At 40.5% G+C, this 8,724-nt stretch overlaps 1 protein-coding gene across 2 annotated transcripts in view; it reads right to left on the bottom strand.

The window, feature by feature from the left end:
• LOC137495622 (serine/threonine-protein kinase pim-2-like) overlaps window positions 1-8,724 on the bottom strand; it is a 39,598-nt gene continuing 30,874 nt past the window's right edge. Inside the window, exons 10-11 of one of the 2 annotated variants that reach the window (XR_012406241.1) lie at window positions 6,776-6,824; window positions 964-2,422 (exon numbers count right to left, since the gene is read on the bottom strand). The gene's annotated coding sequence lies outside the window, so the exon portion shown is untranslated. Of the gene's footprint in view, window positions 2,423-6,775; window positions 6,825-8,724 lie in introns of both variants that reach the window. The other variant, XR_012406240.1, reaches the window with a different exon arrangement.

Here is an 8,724-nt window from a genome sequence, read left to right as displayed (position 1 = left end):
GGGCTCAAGTCTCCTTCATTAAAACGGAGGAGGCGGGCTTTATGACTTGTACTGCAGCCAGCCCCCAGGGGGCGATCTAACGGCCGAAACCTTCACTCAAAACTTAGGCTTGCGGCACACTTGATCTGAACATGCAGCTCAACTTCTTGTTCAAGCTCTTGTTCTCTCCAGACTGGACTATTGCAACTCTCTACTAGCCGGGCTCCCAGCTAACTCTATCAAACCTCTTTAGCTGCTTCAGAACGCAGCAGCACAAGTGGTCTTTAATGAACCTAAAAGAGTACATGTCACTCCGCTACTCATCCGTTTGCACTGGCTGCCAGTTGCTGCTCGCATCAAATTCAAAGCTCTGATGTTTGCCTACAAAGCGATTTCTGGCTGCGTTCCTTCTTATCATCTCTCAGTTTAGCAGATTTATGTGCCCTCCAGAAACTTGCATTCTGTGAATGAACATCGCCTCGTGGTTCCATCCCAAAGAGGGAAGAAATCACTTTCCCGAACTCTCGCATTCTATCTGCCCAGTTGGTGGAATGAACTCCCTAACTGCATCAGAACGGAAGTCACTCGCTGTCTTCAAGAAACGACTAAAAACTCAATTATTTTGTCTCCACTTTCCTTACTAATCTGCTATTCCCTCTCTGGCTGCTCCACTAACTACTACTACAAAAAAATACTAATGTTTTGCTTCTTACACTTAACACACCTGAAACTTGCCTACAGCACTTATTCATTGTTGCTCTTATAGTTGTGTAAAAGGCTTCCTTGTCCTCATTTGTAAGTTGCTTTGGATAAAAGCGTCTGCCAAATGACTACATGTAAATGTAAATGTTGTTGTCAGCAGAGTAACATGCCTTTTCAGGCCTGATCTCATCAGCATATAAGTACCCATTCACTATACATTTTAGCATTAAAACAGGGTGCAAATGATGTTCTGGAGACAGAGAAGACAATAGATACAGCCGTGCTGTGAAAGTGATAATTTGCATTACTTTGGAGACCGTCAGGGCTCAGGAAACCAAGACATTTTTTAGATCTGTCACACCCTAAAAACAACTTTTCAGTTATATATAGATAATATAAGTTTATATTCCCACAGTTCCCCGTGGATGCATAGATATTACAACAGTAGAAAAAGCAATAGAAGTATAGAAGTATATTTCCTTGATTCACAGCCAGGGTTTACCTAACAGGTTTCCAAACCATGAAGAATTGTTTTCAGTCATACGATGCAATTTTACTGAAAGATCAAGTATGTCTTGTTGAATTTTGTTCAAGTTCGTGGTTGGATCTATTAACTCGGTGCTGCACTCTGGGCCTATGATGGTGCAAGCTCCCCCTTGTTTTGCTAGAATGTAATCCAAGGCCACTCTGTTCTGTAAGATCATTATCTTGTGTGAAGCAAGATTGTCTCTGATATTACCCAGGGCCAAAACTTTATCATTGGCCAGTTTCTGAACAGAATTTGATAAGCTTCTGACTTGATCAAAGGCTTGCATCACACCATAAGATTTGAATTATTGCTTCCAGAGTTATAAGAGTCCAAGAGTCCTGGAATGCAGCCATCTTCTTCCTTTGTGGTAGGAGCAGAGTTATGCAGATGTAAAGAGCTTGGAGTGGAGTGTGTATTTTCTCTGATAGCCGGTAGAACGTAAACCAATGTGCATCTGCCATTAAATTGACTGGGAAGGATGTCATAGGCTGATGTTTCACATAACCAAAAAGTTCCTGTTGGTGGAGGAATCATACACCACTGATTTACAGCGAAGAGTTTTAAAAGAGATTGTGTCTTGTGGAGACATGCTTCCAAATTCTTTTTTCTTATCCCTGCTGATGGGGTAATGTCCACATGGGATCCTGTTCTCATTTCAATGACAAAGTTGCGTCTTTCGCGAGGATATTTACCCAGTGTAGTTGAGGATGGAGCATTATTTTCCACACACCAGGAAAAAGTCATTGGCAGTAGTAGATCTGTCATGATGGGAGTTGCTGAAGTTAGGTTGCAGGATGGTAATCCAGTAATGCAACATGGAGTAGCTGGGGGAGTTGTGATGTTGTGACATGGACTCTTGTTGTACACGTGTCACAGTTGGACATGGGGTGTGCCACCCAGGGGCTTCCTGCTCCTACTGAAGGTGGGCGTTGCATGCAGATGTTCTTTCCAGCAAACAAGGCATTTTTTGACATTCATTAGCTCTAAGAATATGTTGTTTCATGAGTCCATGGCTTGTACGATGTTCATGTGTCTAGTACGACAATCTTCACATGTTGATGGATGATGGAAGTTCCTGTAGGTAGTTCTCTGCATTGTGTGTTCTTCTGTGATGGTTGGTTAAGCAGTGGCTCTAATTGTCTCTTGAAGGTTATGACTGGACTTGTAGGTGAGAAGGTTGGTGTCTATGGATCTCAGGACAACAAGTTGTATCTGCACAGAATAAGAAAGAAACAAAAGGCAGTGAAACAGTATTTGTTGCAAAAAAGAAAAAAGTAAATGAAAAAAGAAATAAAACTATTTTAAAACACTAGTTTTGTATCCTCTGTTCAATCTATTTCTGCTATAGTTGTTTCTTCTTTACCTATTTCTTAATTCTTATGACACATAAAGAACAGTAAGGTTAGGATGGACTAATAAGTGGGGTAAAGCCTATTGAAACGTCTTCACCCAGGGGTTGCCCCCAATCCCTAAAGGATCAGTTCTTCCCTGGGCACCCTACTGTTATGTGTGTCCTATCCTATCCCTGTAGGTGGTCGAACAACGCTGCGATGTGCGACATTTGTCATAGTTTTTCTTCCCTGACACAACACTGCAGCTGCTGTAATCAACATCACTTGATGTGGTCCAAGCCATTTAGGCTCTAATGGCTTGTTTCTGAATAACTTTATCATGACCCTCTGACCTGGGATGATTGTGTGTCCACCTTCCAATTGATTCTGCCAACACGACTCAACTCTCTCTCTGGCATTCTGTGCAGACTAGGTGAGGTTTTCACAGTAAGCTGTCAGGGCATCTAAGACAATGTGCACATCAGCATTTCTAAGATCTATTACACCTGGCATCTGCATTGGGTGTCCAGTAATAATCTCATGATGACTCAGTCCTACTGATCTGTTGGGTGATGCTCTCATACTACACAGTACCGCTGGAAGTGCTTCGACCCATGAAACTCCTTCTTGATGCATTGTGTTTAGCCTGGTTTTAATTGTCCTATTAGCTTGTTCAACCTGTCTTGATGCTTGTGGCCTGTAGGGACAGTGAAGATTCCACTTAATCTTCAGCATTTTAGACACTTCCTTGACTACCTGTCCTGTGAAGTGTGTATCCTGATCTGAGTCAATAGAATCTGGTAATCCCCATCTAGGAATAAAATCAGTGATCAGACATTTTGCAGTATAGGCAGCTGTAGCACATCCTGTTGGATAAGATTCAACCCATCTTGAGAACTTATCAATTACTATCAAAACATCAGTTTTTCCTTTATTGGGAGGTAACGATATGTAATCGACCTGCAGGAGACAAAATGGCCCTGGTGGAGCTTGAGTATGTGTTGCTGCTGTAGTTACTGCTGGCACGTCATTGTTTTTCTGACATGTAACACATCTTTTCACTGTTTTGGTGGCTAAATTTCTGAATTTTAGATTCCACCATTGATTTGAGAACCTGTTATTCATGGTTGCTGGACCACTGTGACCCAAATTGTGTATTTGTTAAGCCAAATATAGCAACAGTGATTCAGCAGCAACATATTTTCCCTCTATAGTCCAAACAGCTAGATGAATTCCACTGTGTCTCCTTTGTCTTTCGCTGTATGAATTCCATGCTTCATATAAAGGAACGTCTTTGTACAGATCAATGATTGATTCAGGAGGCAGAATTGTTTTTTGTGCTGTACTACCTGAACATACTTGTACATTAGCATTAAAACAAGTCTGTTTAGCAGCTACATCAGCAAAAGCATTACCTTTAGCTTCCATTGTATTAGCTGTGAGATGTGCTTTTGTAACCATCCCAAAACAAGGGCAGTATTCAAACACAAAACAAGTTCTTTACTGGACAAAATAAAAGTATTTATTTTGGGCCACAATAATCAAGCAAACTTCAAACACTTCAATTCACTTAAATACTAGTTTCACTTTTATTTTTTTTACAATAATCTCAAATATTAAAATTCCACAGAAGGGGAGCAGCAGGTAGAGAATAAAATGTTCACTATGTTCATGATAAATAGATTATTAGCAGACTGCATTGACATAATTGGTTGAGGCAACTAAAATAACCACCACTAGGCATTTAACAAAGGGGTATCAAAAGCAATTGTGCAACACATCATCATTTCGCATCAACCCAAAGTTGTAATACACCACACAGTAAATCTCATAAATATAAATGCATAAATAACACCAGTAAATAGACACCACACAGCAATTTAAACATATACTACTATCAATACCACTCCAGCTAAATATCAAGCCGTCATCTAACATTTCATGTACGGAGAGGAATCCTAGCCCATGCTCATCCCCGTCACACACACACACACACACACACACACACACACACACACACACACACACACACACACACACACACAGACAGACAGACAGACAGACAGAGTACAAGCGCCGGGAGAAACAAAACTCAATCAAACTCCGCAAACAAAATGCATACACAATATTGACCCTGCAACAGTAAAACACTGTGCTTCTGGCCCGCTTACCCGCTACCGGACATGGGATATAGCGATTAGAAAATTCACAGCGGCTGCCGAAACTTTAGTCCGGGGAAACCCCAGCACTACCAATTATACCTCCCAGTCATTCGCTCACGCACAACATCATGCCCACGTCCTGGCACGGTAGCCTTGGCCAGCAACTCAGCAGCACCTGCAATCATAAACCAAAAATCTCCCCCTGATAAAGAAAATAAATCCCTTTTAATGACTTGGATTCATTACAAATTGACTCAACTCAGCTGTTGATCTCCTGGTAACGTCATAGACGCAAATGACGCCAGTACGCACCGGCCTGATTTGAGGAGCACCGCTTACACTTTCACTTTAATCACAGCCAATTTCTTTGGAAGTTTCATGGCAAACATCAGGTGTTTCACTAATACAGCATGCTTAATGGGGGATCTGGCACAAGTTAGAAATTGTCTGCTTTGCCAAATGACAACAAAAACATGAATTACCCCAAAAGCATATCTGAAATCAGTGTAGATATTTGCAACTGATCCTGAAGCTAGCGTGCATGCTCTAATTAAAGCTACTAGTTCTGCAGCTTGAGCTGAAAATGTATCTGGAAGACGGCCTGTAGCTATTACTTCTGTGGTGGAAGTTACTGCATAACCTGCTTGTCTGTTACCTTCAATGATTTGTGCTGAACCATCAAACAATTCCCATTCTGCATTTTCTATGGGCGTTTCTGCTACTTCACTTGTAGGTGTATTAGTAAGCGTAACACAATCCTCTAACACAACTTCAGTCAATGCAGACATCATACATGAAGATGGGTTTGTGATTGGTGCACGCTATAAAACGACATTCGGGGCTGTGAGGGTCATTAACCAATTTCCCCAACGAGAGGAGGTGACAGAAGTGACTTTTGCTTGATTCATTAGTGCAGACACTGCGTGAGGGCATCTTACATTTACAGTTTGACCTAGCACTATTACTGCTGAAGCCTACAGAGCTAGATGAACTGCCTGTACTGCTCTAAGACATGGACCCATACCTTGAGCGACTATGTCAAGGTTACCAGAATAATAATGGATTGGGCGTAAAATGCCCCCATGATCTTGCATTAAGCATGCTGTCATAAAGCCTGAGTGTTCATGAACATAAAGCACGAAAGGCCTATCTGATTGTGCAATTCCTAATGCAGGTGCTTGACATAGCGCAGTCTTTAAATTATTGGAAGCGTTATGCTGAGTTCCTTCCATACAAACAGTTTTAGAATCCTTAACCAGACATTAACAGTATGTCATAGAGTGGCTGGGCCATTGAGACAAAATTTTCAATCCAAGGTCGACAGTAACCTGCTGTTCCTAAGAATGATCTGAGTGCTTTAATGGTGGTAGGTGGAGGTATTATTTTGACTGAAGCTGCTCGATCCTGTGTAATGGATCTATTTCCTGTACTAATTGTTTTAGCCCGAAAGGTAAGTTGGTTTTTAGCAATTTGAGCTTTGTGAAAGCTGCATTTATGTCCTTTTTTGTGCAAATAGTCTAACAATGCTGCCAATTCAGTTTTATGTACCTCCTGATCTGTTGAGGCAATCAAAATATCATTGACATACTGAATCATGGTAGACTTTTTGACTGGACATTCTGGGTCACACAAATCACGTCTGACAGCTTAATGATAAATGGTTGGGGAATTTTGAAATCCCTGTGGTAACCGTGTCCACTTGTATTGTTCATAGTCAACTGTGAAAGCTAACCATGCCTGGCTGTCAGAGTGCAAGGGTACCGAAAAGAATCCTGTAGACATATCAATTATTGTAAAAATTATACAATCTAGTGGTAGACCATTACAAATTGTAGACAGATCTGCTACTAATGGGGCGATTTTATCAATATGTTTATTGGCTACTCTGTAGTCTATGGTGAGTCTCCATGTTCCATTAGCTTTCTTTATAGGCCAAACGGGTGAGTTACAGGCACTGTTGGTTTTAACTACTCCTTGCTTCAGTAAGTTTTCTATAATAGTTTTCACTCCCTGTATTGCTTCCTTACTGATAGGATATTGTTTGGTAACTGTTAATTTAACTGGTTCTGCACCTGTCAGAAGTCCACAGCCGTCCTTTTCTTTTGCCCAGATTGGATGATTCTGTAAAAAAGCATACCCAGGAGCAATTGCATTATCAGTAGAAAAATTGTACTCAAGAAATTGTTATGCTAGCTGATTCTGAAGACATGTCTAAAGTTAGATGTAATTGTCTTAGTATATCCATGCCAAGAATTGCACATGTATTTAATGGAGCACATAGCAATTTTATTGTCAGACTTTTTGGGATAAATTGTACCTCTATGGGTGGGGTTTCAAACAAAACAGAATCTTCACCTATTACACTTGTTAAGGAAAGTTCAGTTTTGTTGTTTTTTGAATTACTGTAATTTCTGCACCTGTATCAAGCAAAAAATCAATCTCTTTATCTTGTATTCTACCTTTCACAAAAAGTATTTTATCATTGTGAAAGGGGAAAGGTAGCAACTCACAGCCCCAACAATTAGTCTTTTTCCCTGTTCTTGTTGTGCTCTTAGAAGAGCCTGAGCAAGCTGTCTTAAAGCTGCCGTAGACAATGACGGAACTACTTCAGGGTTGTAGGCAGGCTGAGAGGGAGTAGAATTATGCATAGCGTGTCTTTTTCTATTTTGAAACTTCTTCCTACACTCTTTCTTGAAATGTCTTAATTTCCCACAGTAGTTGCATTTGCCTTCTCTTTTAGGGCACCTATTGTCTAGGTTTTTGTACTAAATGAAGTTGCTGCTATTCTCACTTTTGCTTTGACATCAGCTAACTTTCCTAGATTACTTCTGATGGTATTGTCATACAACATAAGATTTAGAAAAGGCTCAAATGTGAACTAGTGGTCCTTTGTCATCTAACACATTTTCAGGGTTGTTGACAATTTCACTGTAAGCTATGGCTGTCTGACAAAACCTCTCAGTGAATTTATTCACAGACTCATCTTTCTTTTGAGCACAGTTAGTCACTCTAGACCCATCTATTTTGGGCCCCATATTATTTTTAAGAGTTTTCAGAAAACCCTCTCTCAAGTCTTCTTTACTAACATGTTGCAAATCAGAAACAGCAGATTCAAAATTGTTGAATTCAGATTCTGTTAGAATTTGAGACTTTAGCTGTGTAACTTTTGTCAACAACATGTCATATACAGTAGACGCATTTTGCTGATTAGTGCTCTCCTAAACTCAGAAAAATTTGTGCAGGCTGAATGTAAACTCTTTTAATGTCTTTAGGTTCTGAGGCTTTGGTACCAGTTTGAACTTGGACAACAGAAGCATTGAGAGAAACACTTTCAATTTTCTCAATTCTCTGTGATTTCCTCCAAGCACCACAAACATTCGATGACTCTACAGGTACATCTGTTTCAAAGAAAGTTTGTAAGCCTGGATAAACATTATCAGACTCACTGATTTCTTCTACATCAGCTTTCTCTGAAGCTTTGTTGTGATTCAGTTTCTTTCCGTGCTGAAAAATTCAGCTTAAACCAGCCTAGGCTGGTTGGCTGGTTTTAGCTGGTCGACCAGCCTGGTTTTAGAGGGGTTTTGGCCAATTCCAGGCTGGTTTCCAGCTATTTCCAGCCTGGTTTTAGGTGGACAGGCTAGGAGATGACCAGCTAAAACCAGCTTGACCAGCTTAGCCACGCTGGGAGCCCAGCCAAAACTAGCTATATCCAGCTTAAACCATGATGCTCAAGCTGGTTTTATAGCAGATAATGCCTTTTACATTGTTTGGTAACGCTTTCTTTTACAACCCGCAAAGTACCGCGTAAGTACAGTGAAATTACAGTGTACTTTTCTGTACGTACTGTGTAAGTATAATGAACATGTGTAGGTATAAGGGAACAAACCGTAATGCTTGGGTAAAAAGGGGGTAACAACCAGATGTTTATCACGAAAATTACCGCGTAAGTACAGTGAAATAACGGTGTACTTTTCTGTACCTATAGTGTAAGTATAAATAACGTTTACGTAAGTATAAGGGA

Source organism: Danio rerio, chromosome 5 (genome assembly GCF_049306965.1).
Source record: "Danio rerio strain Tuebingen ecotype United States chromosome 5, GRCz12tu, whole genome shotgun sequence".
Lineage (NCBI taxonomy): Eukaryota > Metazoa > Chordata > Actinopteri > Cypriniformes > Danionidae > Danio > Danio rerio.
The sequence above is the reverse complement of the archived record's forward strand: the minus strand, read 5'-3'. Positions and strand labels throughout refer to the sequence as shown.